Genomic DNA, 5,971 nt, shown 5'->3' on the forward strand with positions numbered 1-5,971 from the left:
GGGGACTGTCTTTTTCTACCCTCTGCAGGTAAAAGAGTGCTCAAGGGCACTTAGATGGTGGGTGCTTTTGGTCAGGAAAATGACAAGGTCTCGTCAAAGTCAGCGCTGTGTTAATTCCAATCGATCAGCTCGATCAGAAACAGATCAGAGCTGTCTGCGGTAAGAGGCTGCTTTATCTCGACGTCCTCCAATATGAGCTGTTAGCTTTTTGTGTGTGTGTGAGGATTTGTTTTCTCTTTCCTCTCGTTAATCATCTCGTGACCTCCCAGATTTATCTGGTGACCCCGTGTGGGGTCCTGACCTCTGACAGATACCAGTGAGAGGGATTTATAGCCGGCGCACTTTGAGGAAGGTTATTTCTCATTTTCCTGTGAGTTTAAGCTTCCTGGTGCAGGCTGTTTGCAGTAAAGTTGGAATCTAAGTGTCCGCAGAGGTCTGCAGAGCTTTAACCTGTCCTTTAAGCTTTAATCTGGCTCTCTGGGGACCCCGCCGCCGCCACTGCCCTTATCGGGCCCTGCAGCACCCAACCCCGGCAAGAGCGTGGACAAACACCGCCACATCAGAGAGGGTCACTGCGGCGAGGTTTATAGAAGGAGACACAAAGCAGCTGGATATTTGAAACGGTGATCTGCGAGCACAGCGGGATTAACCGGGGGTCAACTGCAGCCGGCAGGTGGAGACTAAAGACCGATGGAGGAAAAGATGGAGACATGGCTGTTAAATGGGATTACCAAGAAGTGTCTGGAAACAGCTCTGCTGCTGCATTTAAGGCAAAGGAAAAGCCTTAAAATAACATTTGAAGCCTTGAATGAATAGAAATCACCTCTTCAGAAACACGTTACTGCTCCTAAGACACTATACACGCGTCTTTTTCCTCGGTTTTCAACAGATCTTAAATTCACATCTTCCTTATGGTTTGGGAGCAACATTGGGGAAACAAGCCTCTTTCTTCAAGGCAAATTTCACTTTATCTTCTTTATTTTAGTGGCTTAGAAACAGGATGACAGCTATAGGTTATCTTTAATATAGACTCAACACATGTTTAGTTTTCTCTGAGGCCTTTGGAGATACAGTGAGTGCCGATGTAACCCGTCCAACCTCGCTCTCTAAAAAGGGATTTTGAGCAACTGCCCTCATGATTATTGGGATTATTGGGAAAATACTCCTCACTGATATCCTGCAACTATTTACAGTTTAATAAAGGCCAAAGCTAAACCCTGCCGGAGTCCTTTCAAGATATATTAGTTTTAGATTTACTTACATTTAGATGTTTCAATTCTAAATGCATGCAGACGCCCTTTAACAGAGACGATTAAGCAACACTGAAAAGGTTTGAATTAATCTTTCTGTGGATCATATTTCCAGCTCTTGATCCTGAAATGACATAAACACCCACAGATGCAAAATCAGGCCATTTATTTTATGGGTTTTACATAAACACACTAGAGTCTAGTGTGAAGAAGTCTTAATAATATACTTTATAACTAATAGCAGTCATTTGAATCTACTATGAATAGACTCTGATCTGTTTACAGGCCAGTCACTTCAGTCACTTTGGGTCTCAGCGAGCATTACACGAGTACAGATGCATAAATCTATATAAAGTTATAAAACAAGGCTCATTTTAAAGCACTGATACTGATCAATACATCAGGAACAGGCGAGCTCAGAGGTAAACTAAGAGAGAGAGAGGTGGTGTGTATCTGCTGACTGACCATCCCAGCATCCATCTGCTGTGTCGGCACGCTCTGGCTGCCTCACATGAAATATGTATGCAGCTCTGCAGACACTGCCAAAGCGTGTCTGACACGCCGCACCACCACGAGGGAGATACACACACCTCTGTATCTGGAGTCGAGTCTGCCGTTTCTGGGATTAACTGCTCGGCCCTTAAAACGTGTTAAAATGACCAAAACAGCCGGAGACGTTTACTCGATACGCAACGCTAGACAGATCTCATCAAACTGCAAATATATGTGGAACTGTGGTGGAGGATTTCAGCTTGACGAATTATTTTAAACTGTCAGAGAAGAGCTGATGAAGCAGAGGCGGCGTATAAAAACGGTTTACCATGAATAAAAATCAATAACATAGCTGTTTAAATTAAACCTGCATTCAATCAGTTTTAATATTTCCATCATTCTATTTTTGTCTCCAAGGAAACATCTCGCATTCATAAAAGGCTGATGAACATCTTTGAACACTCACAACTAATATTCAGAGCTGCTCGGCCCGCCCCCAAAGTTCCTGTACATAGAATTTAATTTACACCGGGGTGCCTTCAGCCCCCCAAAACCTACAGAGTGAAAATGTAAACAAAAATGGGCACAGTGTCAAAAGTTTTCAACAATAACTCTTGAGTATTCTTTATAACAATAATAATAATAATAACTAGGAGTTTGTAGGTACACATAGGTTCCAGTCGGATAGAAACCTGTTAAAGTTACAGTCTGTAGACGATCGCTTGCAGTTCTGTTTTCTTACTCTTCCTGTTGCTGTGGGACAAAACATCACCCAAAAACATTAAATTTAGACTGTACACCATAGCTTTTCCCATCTCAGTAGAAGACTGTAAGCCTGCTGTTTACCTCAGCTGTCAATACTGGGTGAAGAGCCTCCACCTGTATTTAGTCTGAAAGACGGAGTACAACTTTGTAACAGAAGTCTGACGCAGGTCAATTAGTCAGAGAAGATCATCTGACTAATTACAGCCATTAGTCACGTTAGTGAGGACATCCTGAACTTTTCTGTCAGTAAGGCTGCTGTTGTTACCACTGAGTACAGTACAGTACATTTATGAGTACAGTATCCTTTTTTCTTCCTGTTAAATAACCTTAAAATATATTTGACTATACCTTTAACGCAAACAATCAGGTCTGCAATGATGGGGAAAATCACTGGTGTATTTGTATTTGTGTGGAAAAGCCAGTAAAAGAACATTAGTTTTACACTTCCTGACAACAGGTTAAAGACGAGCTCCTGTGACAATCATGTTTAGCAAACACCCAGCGGGGAGCACTCTAATCAAACATGACACACACACACACACACACACACACGCTCATCTTCCTCATCCTGCAGGAATTCAGGGTTTTTCTTCTGCATCAAAGACTTAGGGAGCAGTGGGAGGTACAACACCCTCCCTTCCACCTACTGCCTCACGTTCTCCCTCAACCCCTGGAGACGGGGGAAAATGGGTCAGTTAGCAGAGGGGGGCGGAGGAGGAGGGAGAGAAAGGGGGGAGCAGGCAGGGAGTGTCCCCCTCTGGTAGGAGGAAGGAAGAGGAAAAGGAGGTGCTGCACATCTGCACACTCATAAACATGCTTCACTTAAAGAAGCCAACTCAGCTTCAACAGCTAAAATCTAATGACTCAACAGCACAGAGGTCAAAGGTCAAACAGCAAATAAAGGAGACATTGTCCTGTTTTAGGCTACAGAGGCGACCAACAACTAAACGCAGCGTTACTTCTCTTACCTGTGATTGGAGGAGGTGGACAGGTGAGCCAACATCAGGAGGACATGAGGAGAGAGAAGAGAAGAGAAACAGTCACAACATGCTTCAGTAAAAAGGGATAAACTGCATTAGTCACACAAATTACAATGAAGTTTTGCACATGTGGAGACATCTGGAGAAATAAATCAGGTCAGCGTGTTGTGTTGCAGATTTCAGTTTTCTTTCATTAAGTTTGAATGTTAATAATAACAATAGGTTTGAATAATAAGAACAACTGTGGAGGTACATACACAAGTTCACACAAATAACACACGAGAATTTTTAAAAAAAATTACACTATTCATACCTACCAGACTTCATTCACAAAAACTGATTTTTCCTCACAGAGCTGCTGTGTGATTTTTGTTTTTGACCCCTTTATTCAGATCCAAACTAACTCTTTATAACCCCAAGTTCATACAATTTAACCAACTAAACAATCAAGGCAAAAGTAGGCAAACAAATTCTGTTGTGAGGCAAAATTCCTGTTTTTGTGAATGGAGTCTGGTGGAGAGGAGCGGCTTCACTTTCTTGTCAGAAAGAGCAAAGAAATTGGTGGAACTGATCAAAACAGAACATCCACTTAAGCCATGTTGATTTTTTTTATTGATGCCAGACCTGTGCTCCTTGGAGGCTTACTCTAGTGCCACCTACTGCACATAACACACAGACAGTGGCTCAGATTCTGATACAACCTCACTACAAAGAAACGGGGGCGTCCCCAGCTGTCAGGAAACAGTTTTGACTCTGAAACAAAATGATTCTGAACACTAAATGCTTTTAAATATGATGTATGACATTATCAGGCACTCGTGTGTAGACCCTGCCCTCTCGGCTTTAATGATGTGTGGGGATTTCCTTTCTTTGGTTCCCACATCATTAGGAAACCAAACACACATAAACTCCCATCGCACAGGTGACCTTGAACAGATTTATGCAAATCAAAAATGGAGATGAGTGAATGTGGAGATAAGGAGAGGGAAGAGAAACCTGCCCCACCCCACGCTCCAGACGCCCAGTCTGTTGCCATGGAGATGCAAATGGAGGGGCAATGAGAGGGGATGGGAGGGGGCCGGGCGATGCACGGCTGGCTTGGCACCTGAAGGGTGTGTGTGTGTGTGTTTGCTCACTGAGCACGTGCAGACACATAGGGCAGCTTCTCTCCAACAGACATGAGAATCATGTGGTTACCAACCTCAAACCATTAAAAAGCTACAGTGGTCTTTGACATCGAATCATATACACGAGCATTCATCCCTGTGCTTTTACTCATTAACGCTTTCTCATTAAAAAGACAAAAACTGCAGTTCCTCTCATGTCCACTAGAGGCTGGCTCCAATGGTGAGTGTGTCCATCAAACTTTCAAATTTTCCCCTTCATAACAACTATATAGTGAGTGAAGGTTTTTATAACTGTATTAAGGTTAACAGTTTCTATTATTAAGGGCATGGCCTCCTTGACTTACAGAAATAGACCTGGACCACGTTTGAACTGATTTGTGGGATTTGGTAATAAGCTGAATCATGTCATCAGCGTAACGTCAAAGTGTATGTTTGGTCTGTCCCTTCTGGAGCACTTTTGAATCCAGTTGTCTGACAAGTAATTTGGCTTATTGTGCGGTTAATTATACTAACAGACAGTCCAATAAGTCTGTGCTCCGGATGCAGCATCCTAAATAGACTAGTTTAAATTACGTGACAATTCAGTCCTACACATATATGATCACTTGTGGCTCCACAAAGGAGAAATGGTGGTGGCTATAAAGCTACAGAAGGTTCAAAACTGGACTTAACAATATGTTTGGTGAAGTCCATGTTAAGCTCCAACTTTAGTGGGATACAAAGACGACAATAAGGAACATTATAATAAAGAAAGTAGTGCTGTAAAATGAATTAATCTGAATTTACAAAATGGGGTGAAATTGACTACTTAATCACTTTTAAGTTAAAATATAGCCTTTTTTTGTTTTGACAAGAGGCTATAGAACAACGACAGACCAATACTTTGGTTTAATAGTATTTTAAAGCTTAAAAAAATAACTCAATAACTTTTATTTTTTATTTTATTTATTTATTTATTTATTTTTTATTTTTATTTTTTTTATTTTTTTTATTTTTTTTTTTATTTTTTATTTTTTCTCTTTCTTAGGTTTGCTAGTTTTGTTTTTTGTTTTTTGATTTTCGGATTATGTGATGGTTTCAATTACTTCTATCGTTGTAAGTATTCTTCCCTTATGTCTTGGATGTAAATTAAAATACTATTTCAGTATCTAAGGCAGATAACCTAAGTATGAAGAATGCTTACATGATGTACATACTGTGAATGCCTGCTTTTGAAACCTTAATAAAAATATGAATTAAAAAAAAAAAAAAAAAAAAAAACTCGTTCAACTTTGCACATTTGGTCAAAAAACTGGCTTCATTATGGTTTGTTTTTGAGACAGATTCCAACTTCTTATAAACAAAAGAGCAAAATGAA

General features: G+C 40.7%; 1 protein-coding gene across 2 annotated transcripts in view; it reads right to left on the bottom strand.

The window, feature by feature from the left end:
* agap1 (ArfGAP with GTPase domain, ankyrin repeat and PH domain 1) overlaps nt 1-5,971 on the bottom strand; it is a 176,522-nt gene that overhangs the window by 131,512 nt on the left and 39,039 nt on the right. The window lies entirely within an intron of this gene.

Source organism: Haplochromis burtoni, unplaced genomic scaffold (assembly GCF_018398535.1).
Source record: "Haplochromis burtoni strain Fernald_Lab_line unplaced genomic scaffold, NCSU_Asbu1 Contig_61, whole genome shotgun sequence".
NCBI classification, from domain to species: domain Eukaryota; kingdom Metazoa; phylum Chordata; class Actinopteri; order Cichliformes; family Cichlidae; genus Haplochromis; species Haplochromis burtoni.